Source organism: Sprattus sprattus, assembly GCF_963457725.1.
Source record: "Sprattus sprattus genome assembly, chromosome: 1".
In the NCBI taxonomy this organism is placed as follows: Eukaryota; Metazoa; Chordata; class Actinopteri; order Clupeiformes; family Clupeidae; genus Sprattus; species Sprattus sprattus.
This window is the reverse complement of record NC_137920.1, coordinates 75,867,711-75,877,647: the sequence shown is the minus strand read 5'-3', so window position 1 is coordinate 75,877,647 and position 9,937 is coordinate 75,867,711.

Below are 9,937 nucleotides of genomic sequence, written 5' to 3'. Positions count from 1 at the left end.
CTGCAGATATATGGGCATTTTTTTCATTCTTTTTTTACAGCTTCAATTTCAACCAGAGTGAAAATGAAGAGTTCAAATGCACAGTTTTCATTTAACATTTTGCAAGGCTACACAAAATAAAGAAAGTTGATATATATATTTTGCTTATTAAGGTAGAAAAGGTTTTGTTGTAATACCAGTACAAGTGACAGACACTTTCTGCAGTAAAAATGATTTTTGTGAAACAGGCTCTCTTTTTTTGAGGCCTAGAGTAGTTCAATTTAGTTTTTGTTCCATACCCTCAGGCCAACTTCGTAGTTACCATTTCTAGATGGGCTGGGAGGACTGGAAAGGATGTCTCTGTCCTGATTGCAAGGTTGTCATGCTGCCCTTTAATAACTATGTGTGTGGCTCATCAACTCTGCAAAAATATGTGTACAAATCACACTGAACTCATCGCGGGTAACAGTAGGAAGAGCTCAGACCTCAATGGACATTTTGTGAAAAGAAGCACATCAAAGCAGTGAAATAATCCAAACACATGCAGGGACCACAGAGACATGTAATGAAAATGTCAGTGTATATCAGTCTAGTGTCAAAAGGTGAAGAGAGCACAACCCAAGGGGAGGGCTGTGCTTTGTGTTTTGAGCCTTGATCTGCCCCCCCCCCCTCTCCCCACCCAAATTAAATAGGTGTTAATACAAAGAGTAAACAATGTGCCAACGTGATGAAGCTGGAGCTAAGTATAAATGGGCTCTGCTATGAGGAGGACATGTGAGTTGAGCATGCAATGCAGCCGTAAATTAGACAGGAGCAGATGCTGTTTTTTCTGGCTGGCCCCTCCACATTTCTCCCTCGTGTCGTTATTATCAGATCGCTTTCTTATTTACTTACAAAGCTGAAAGAGGAAACCGAGGCCAAATCAAATGGAGATGGAATATGAAACATTGTGAAAAAGTGTAAAGTACATAATCCAGACGAAGCTCCTCCTGTCTGACTGACTGGTACACCTTTGCCTTAGCTCCGTTGGGCTGTTGCCATGACACGTGACGATGAAATATGCCCAAGCCACTATTCATTTTAACAAGCCTTGGACAAGAAAGCGCCAGCTCTCCGCTCTCCCTCTGTGAAAGTCAGCGGTTTCTGTCTCTCGGTAAACAGAGGTAATGAGGTTAAAGTGGGATGTAAGAAACACATGTAGTCAGTACTCACGTCAAAGCAGACATGACAGATCATGACACAGACATACTAGGTGAGACCAGATCTTAATCTCTTAATGCATTCTGTTTCCCATTAAACTCACTTTAACTAAAATGTCCATTCAACAACGCAGGGCAGGGCTGGGCAACGGTGGACTTTTTAAAAGCCTGAGAATTGAGATGAACAATGGATATATTTTTTTTTATTTTGGCAAGCTTTGTTGTTGGGTTTCTCTGGCGCAGCTGTTTCTCGTGAGGTTTCTCCATTAGGGGAAGTTCACCAGAACCAATTCAATTCAATTCAATTTTATTTGTATAGCGCCATAACAATGCAATTGACTCTAGGCGCTTAACAGAGCCCAGAGCCTAAACCATTCAGCCAAAGCGTTTTCTTTTATTTAGGCAGGAGGCAAATGGAGATGGACACAACAGGTGCAAAAAAAAACACAGGATTCTGCGTCAAACGTTGTGTATTTGTTCTAAAATTGTGCTACGTGCTGTTGGATAAAAACATTGATTTGTCCATTTCTTATTCCTCTCTCCACTAAGGAACAGATATAGCGACACGTGTACGTATTTCATGTTTGCATGCCTTCAAAATGTCACTTCAAAACAATCTAGAACAACTGCAGCGAGAACATGTAGCTTACCAGGGGGCAAGTGCCTGTTTGCCAACAAGCTTAACAGTCCCCAGATGAACTCCCCCTAGAGAGGGGCTGCCAAAAAGGGCCATATTCCCCCTCTAGCACCTCTGCCATTTTAGGGTACCACTGCCAACCTGAGCTGAGCGGGCACGGTAGGCATTGTGCGTGCCACATTATGACAGGCAGTTAATCACAGATGCCACTTTTTTGTGTTTTGCCAGTGGGCACTGACGATGGACAGCGACATAAGGGAATGCCTGTGACAACCTATCTGAAGGCCCAGCTTATTTAAAGCCCTGCATAAGCGTGCAACACGGTTTCTCAGCAAACATTTCTGTTGTCCCTTCCAAAGGGCTGCTGACTTGTGGTGCTGTGGATCCGACCCAGGTGCTTCCGAGAGTCTGCCGGGCCTGCCGGCACCGCCCGTGCACTCTCAGGCATCCCGGTGCAGCGTTTGATTTGTTTTGTGTTGGGCGTTTATCCCCACTCTGCGCCATCAATGCAATTTCGTGAGAGCCTCTCCCCGGCTCACATGGCTCCCAAATCCTGAGTCGGGTCCAAGTGCTATGAAATAGGAGTCTTACAACTCAGACACAGACTGCTGTAATAAATCAAAGCCACTGACTGGGCACAGTGACAGATGCAAACTGGAGATATATACCGCAGCGTGATTCTCAGGGCCGTAAAAAGCAAAACTGATTATTCAGAATGGAAAATAAGGATTGGACACAAATGCCCATGAATATATCAGCAGGCCACAAAGACGGCAGAGGAAAAATGACACAGAAAAATATCAATTCACTTACATTTTTTATTTAATAATTTCATTTAATTTCATCAATTTAATTTAATTTAATTTAATTTAGTAATTGTTAGAAATATACCTATTAATGCTAAAGATACTAAATTTATGGTTGAAGTGATTTCTTCAGTTGCAAGTCTGCTGTCATAGACTGAATGGCAATCAGTGGCACGTGACGACTGCACTGTGAAACTAAACCGTCCCAGTCCAAAACGGGATGTTATAGACTTTATGGCCCTTGACTTTCCTGAATCATTTCAGATCTGGTCATTGAGAGCTTGGCCGTGATATGTTTGACCGAGCAGCTTCTCTAAGGACATCAGCCAGAGGGAAATAACCAGATCATTCTTTCCTGGGTGACATTAATTGATAATGCTAAGTAGATTGAACAGCAACAGCAAGGAAATCCATTATATTGGAGCATTCCGTGTATTAAGGCATGTGTTGCATTGCAGTCTCTCCTATACCCAAACTGTATTTGGCCCCTCTATTGAGCATTGTAGTAAAATAAAATACGTTAGAATCTATTTTTTACAAAAGCCATACATGGTGATTAGTAGAATAATTGAAAACATAATTTTTTATTCTTATAAAACATTATTATTACATTTTACATTATTTTGATTTCCTTTGTGATCAGTTTCAAGCGAAGCGTATTCTATGGCTTACATATCCTAACATGTTTTTCTTGACTCTCTTATCATCAGACTGTATGACAAAAACCATTAGAATCTCAGCCTTGCCAGTGGTTGAAAATGAACAGTGCTTTCAAGTTTCCACGAGACATCCACTTAAGTTACAGTCCCAACAGATGGTGAAATAATTCATAATTATTGACAAGTAAAACGATTCAGAGAGGACCATAACATAGTATGTGATAGTCTAAGGGAAGAGACACATCACACTATTCCACAATTTCCTCTTAACTCCTCATAACTGAGGCATCAAACCAACCACCAAACCAAAGGAACTAAGGCAATGAATACGTCTGCCTATACAGGAAAACAATTTTTTTTTTACATAACACACCAGGAATGAAAGTTTAAGTGCAGTTTAGTGATTCTATTAACTCCCCAAACCACCTCATTAAATGCCTGGTTTATTGCAGCTGTAACATATCTTATCATGGTTTAACAGGTGATACTGCAGTGATGGATAACTGCCTCCAATGGGTAGAGTCATGAAGATACCACCAAACATTCCTGTCAAACTGGCAGCACTTACTTGTGAGGTTTTGGAGGTCCTTGTGTTTTGTTTGTCAAATCTTCTGTATTTCCCCTCGTCTAATTCCTTAAGACATTTTCCTGGGTGTTTACATTCCGGTGAGCCAATCGAATTTCAGATTGAAAGACCAAAGAGAGCGTGAGGAGAGAGGCAAGACATAAGGCAACAACATGAGTGAAGTGATGTTTAATGGGTCAAAAAGGGTGCACTCTTCTAAAACATGAAATTGATTGCACTGATGGGTGGAATTACCAGGAACAGCGTGTCTTCAAGAGAGTAAGATGTCAACAAAGGTCTGGGGAACAGGAAGATGTGTGCGTGCGAGAAAAAAAAAAAAAAGTCACTGTTGATAACTTCTGGTCCATCAACAGCGCTTTTTCAATTAGGCCTTTTTTGATGATGCATGTGTTTCTGGGTCAGGAAATTGATTAACCAGCAAACGTCTGCAATTTTGTCCCATTTAGTTCAAAGACCAGAAGGCCACCACAAGAGCAAAGAAGAGCTCAGAGCTATAAAACAGCATCTTCTAGAAACACCAGAGAGCATACTTTGGGATACTGAAGCATCATTGAGATACTGTCTTTATATTTGAAAGAAGCAAAGTCTTGTGCCTGTGTTGTTAAAACCTCTATTCAAAATCAAATTGTAATATATGTGGTTTGCCTCATAGACATGCACATGGCGACACCCAGTCCAGTGGTTAGGTCTGCTACATTATGGTCTCATGTATTTGACAGCAAACCCCTGTACAATCTGAACGGCGCCACGTTGCACTGATGTGGAGAAGCTACTTGAAACGTGGTTAACTGATGTCAAGCTCCTCAGTTCCACAGATGACAGTCACAGTATAGATCAGCTTCTTCACTTCCTGGTTTCAGCAAGTGCTGCTGTGTAAATCGCAATTTAGTAGGGCTGAGGTTCACCTCAACGAATGGTTGGTGGATGAAGAGAAAGAGGGGCGGAGGCCTTTTGCCCCTGAGGCTTTGTACTCGGCAGACTAAAACACACACCTGCAAAGTAGCAGCTTCCACATCTGATCAATACACAAGACTATGTTCTTCCATTACACATTAATCTAATCCAAACCACTTCCAGGAGCTTTTAAGGAGACTCTGAGAAAGAAAGAGAGAAGAATAAAGCTGTTTAAGTGAATAATGAGCTTTATAATTCGTTAGTGTCATCCCAGTGTACAACTCTAATGAGTTTTGGGAGCACAATCTCAAAACACCGGAAACTGAGTATTATCAGTAAGATTTAAACTTCTGTCCTGTGACTAAGGTTTTGAACGGACATTGTGTGTCATGGTCTAATGTTACATCATCCACTGTTGTTATTTAGATTGAAATTGATGTGCTGGATTTGAGCAGATAGCAAAACAATTTAACGGTGTAATGGTAATAATGCACTGCCGATGATTTAATGTAACTTTAAGAGGAAACTACCTAATATTCCTCATTCATGTAGCATTCTTTGATGAAAGCCTGCTACTTTCAAACTGACAAACTATTGTGTGCATTCCTCTGTGTACAATTGTCCAATCAATTCATTTTTATTAATTGTAATAGTTGTGGTTGTGTCTGTCTGTCTGTCTGTCTGTATGTAATATGTATGAGGGCCATCTATATTTACAACAGATTAACACTCATCCCCATGCCCTCCCCATGCCCATCCAGACACTAGGTAGACAGGACCAGTTAGTACCTTCACTGTGAGTTTGGAGATGTTTGTAATGGCAGCAACGCAGTACCTGCTCGTTCCATGACAAAGAAGGTAAACACGACACACACTTCACTCCTGCACAACCCAAGGTGAGCATTTTGTCTTAGATTCTTTGATCTTAGGTTCTATTTTACATTGTCATCATTACACTGTGACTATTATTAAATACAATGTAACACAATGAGTTGCTTATATTGATACAATGATGCTATGTACTTAAACTCTAAATAAGGGTTAAGGTTAGAATTATGCAGTTACAGGAACAGTGCTTTGTGTTTGTGCATTGTGCTTCTTCACACTGAATGTCACAATGATCTTAATGGTATAGTAGTTATAATATAACAAAGGCTATGTTATATAAAATGTTACCAAGCATTCCTTGCAAATTGATCCTAAACACTGGCCAACAATAAAAGGCCATTTGTGCTTAAAAAGTCACATTTTGGAGTCACTTTTAACTTCCAAAAGATCTTTCATGAACAGTCATGAATCCCTTCCCGATGCTGAGAATGTAGTGCGTCCACATCTGACGTGTTGGCTGTGCCATAGACATACTATACTTTACTATACCATGTGCCATAGACCTACTATACTATACTATACTATAATATGTGTCATAGACATACTATACTATACTATACTATGTGTCATAGACATACTATACTATGTGCCATAGACATACTATACTATACTATACCATGTGCCAAAGACAAACTATACTATACTATACTATGTGCCATAGACATACTATACTATACTTTACTATACTATACTATACTATGTGCCATAGACATACTATACTATACTATACTATGTGCCAAAGACAAACTATACTATACTATACTATGTGCCATAGACATACTATACTATACTTTACTATACTATACTATACTATACTATACTATGTGCCAAAGACAAACTATACTATACTATACTATACTATACTATACTTTACTATGTCTATGGGCTGTGCTCTGTCAGATGTTCCCCTGGTCGTCTGTGTTCACCATGGAGCAGTTGGTCCCTGAGCGGCGCCCCCCGGAGGAGCTTGTGAGGCGGACGCTGATGCTGGAGCTGGCGGCGCTGCTCAAGCACACCCAGAGGCTGCAGCAGGACCGGGCCGTGGCACAGCGCCGCCGGAGCTCCTGCGTGGACTACACCTGGCTGGCCACCCCGCGGAGGCCGTCCTACCAGCTCCCCACCAGCCAGGCCCTGGAGCTGGAGGAGCTTTGTGCCAGGATTCCTCCGTCCCAGTGTGGGCCTGTCATTCTGAGGTAGGTGTAGGAGCCATTTGGGGTTCATGTTTATGTAACAAAGAAGTTGAACGCAAAGTTGGAACTTTATTGACATCCTAAGAGTAAGCGCGTCAATCAAGTGCTCAGTCAGCAATCTCTCTGGGCTTTAAGTGTAGACTTAGCCCATACATTAGGTAATAATAATAATAATAATAATAATAATAAACAACTTTATTTAAATAGCACCTTTCATGCAAAACAATGCAGCTCAAAGTGCTTAAAGGTGGATTAGTGCACAGCAGTGGGTTCACAGCCAGAAAGTGTGAACTAGAAGAACTGATCAAATAGGTGCTTTTTCAAGGTTCTTTAAAGGTGCAGTCTGCGATTCTGATGAAAGGTTCTGGTGATATTTCAGCTCTCAACAGCCAATAAAATGACACCTTCCGTGAACCTGAAGCAATGTGATAATTGTACGGCTCTGGCCTGGCTATTTTCTCCCCATGTCCAGAGCCAGGACTGTGTCTGAACACTAATGTGTTTGAGCGCAAACACAAAACAGCTAGAGGACCATGAGGAGCACTATTTAACAAAAAGTGTATCTGATTAGAATCGCAGACTGAACCTTTAAATACCTTTTCAGCACATGGAACTGTTTTAGGGCTGAAACTTTCCATTATTTTGCTATAATGAGGTTTTAACAACACCTTTCCTAAAAAGCCTTCAGAACCTTCCCTATAAAGAACCCATTAAGGGTTTCTTTTCAGGGCAAACTGGCCAATTCTTTTCAAAAATGTTAACAAACAATGTTGCTGGATGTTAAGGTATACCTAACCTAGGTTAAGTCCTTTCTCGCGGATCACAGGGTGCGAAATCTCGTGACTGAGTTTGAGCCGGAGGTGGGTGAAGTCTCTCACCTCTTCCGCTCAGTGCTGTGCGCCTGCCTGGACAAGGAGGAGGAGGACGAGGAGGAGGAGGAAGAGGAGGAAGATGGCGGACAGGAGGGGTCCACCCTGAGGGAGCGAGCCCAGCGCTGGAGAAAGAGGCGCAGCAGGAGCCTCATCAACCTGCACTCCTGCCTCCGCATCCACCCGCTCTGGAACGGCAGAACCGGGGACGAGGGAGTGGAGGACGGAGGAGGAGGCGCAGGTGGAGGAGGAGGCACAGGGAGGGCCCTGAGAGCAAGGAGGGACGATGGAGTGGAGGACGGAGGAGGAGGTGCAGGGAGGGCCCTGAGAGCAAGGAGGGACGAGGGAGTGGAGGACGGAGGAGGAGGCGCAGGTGGAGGAGGAGGTGCAGGGAGGGCCCTGAGAGCAAGGAGTTTGCCTCAGATCAATATAGAGGAGCACAGGGCACCACCTTAAGACTGGGGAAGAAACACATGAGGATGCAGGAAAAAGAACTGTGGATGCACACACACACACACAAAATGTTTATATGCACACACATACACAATGTATATATGCCCACACACACACACTGTATATATGCCCACACACACACACACACGCTGTATATATGCACACACACGCACACACGCACAGAAACACAGACACTGGTTGACACCACAGAAAGACTCTTAGTATGCATTTCTATGAGCATGTCAAAGTCTGTCATACAAGGTTTGGAGTTTATTTTTAAATCGCTGCATCTTCCTTGTGTGTGTTGAATCATTTTGAGTACTCGTGGTTTCTTTTTACAGCAATATCTTTATTTGCTTTCAAATATCCTGGCAGTATACGGCTGTGTGCATCTGACTGGTTAGTTATGATATCAGAAGTAAGAACAGGTTCACATTTCAAAATTAAGCGTGATTTCACATATTCAATATATCATTTACAAAATGTAAAGTTTGATTTAATAAAAAAAAAAAATCATGTTTCTCTTCTGACACATTCATTATAGACGCACTCTTTCGTTTTCTTTTTCTTTTCGAGAAAACATAGAAGGAACTGACCGATTCTCTTCTTTCCTGGTCATATCAACAGAGAATGACCATTACATTTGCTCTCCACTGTAGAATGCTCCAGAAGACATCGTAGGACTGGGAACTCGTAGATTTAAAAACAGTTTTTCTTAAATAATGTGATTACTCAATACAAACACATAGACATACATACAAATACATACACACGCTCAATATTTGATTGGTCTACAGAAACGACATCAAACCAATCAGCTCTCCCAGGAGGACGACAGGGAGGAGGAGTCTGGTGTGCCACTCGGCCAATCAGCTTTTAATTACCGTTATAAACACACACAGCCAAATGCTTGGCAAATACATGGAGCCTGGCCGGCCACACTGTTTAAACACTTTTCCCACACTGTAATCTACCGAGAGTTTTTATCTGCGCCCTAATAACCTTAATCCTGCTGACAGTGAGTGTGCATGTGTGTGTGTGTGTGTGTGTGTGTGTGTGTGTGTGTGTGTGTGTGTGTGTGTGTGCATGACTAAGAGATAATACAGAGGGATCAGTAACAGCCCGTACTGTTAAACCATGATAGTCCTATTTAGAGCACAGGCCCCTCTTATCATTATTCTGAACTCGAGGTGGTGGTCAAAAAAGAAGAAGAAAAAAGAAAATGAATTAACTGAGGGGTTTAGGCAACGTGCATTCCTATCTCAGATGGTGTAATCAAAGTGCTGAACAAAGATCCAAAGAGTGAAGTTATAGGGTTGTGATTCTCTAATCCAATACTGCTCCCTCAGGAGAAAAAAAAAAAAAAACTCAGAAATCTTCTTTTCCAAACCAACAAAAATGGCCCTGAATTAGAACTGAACCCAGTGAAGACATGAAAACTGTTAAATATATATTTATTTTAAGGGAGGACTAATAACGTTCTGTAAAAATACACTAAAGTCCAAGAGCTAGATCTGAAATATTTCATAATAATGCCAAATCAAGATAAATGACATGGCTAGTGCAGGCTGATTACTCATTATCCACACACTCCCTGTTCTGTTCAAACTACATTACCCACACACTCCCTGTTCTGTTCAAACTACATTACCCACACACTCCCTGTTCTGTTCAAACTACATTACCCACACACTCCCTGTTCTGTTCAAACTACATTACCCACACACTCCCTGTTCTGTTCAAACTACATTACCCACACACTCCCTGTTCTGTTCAA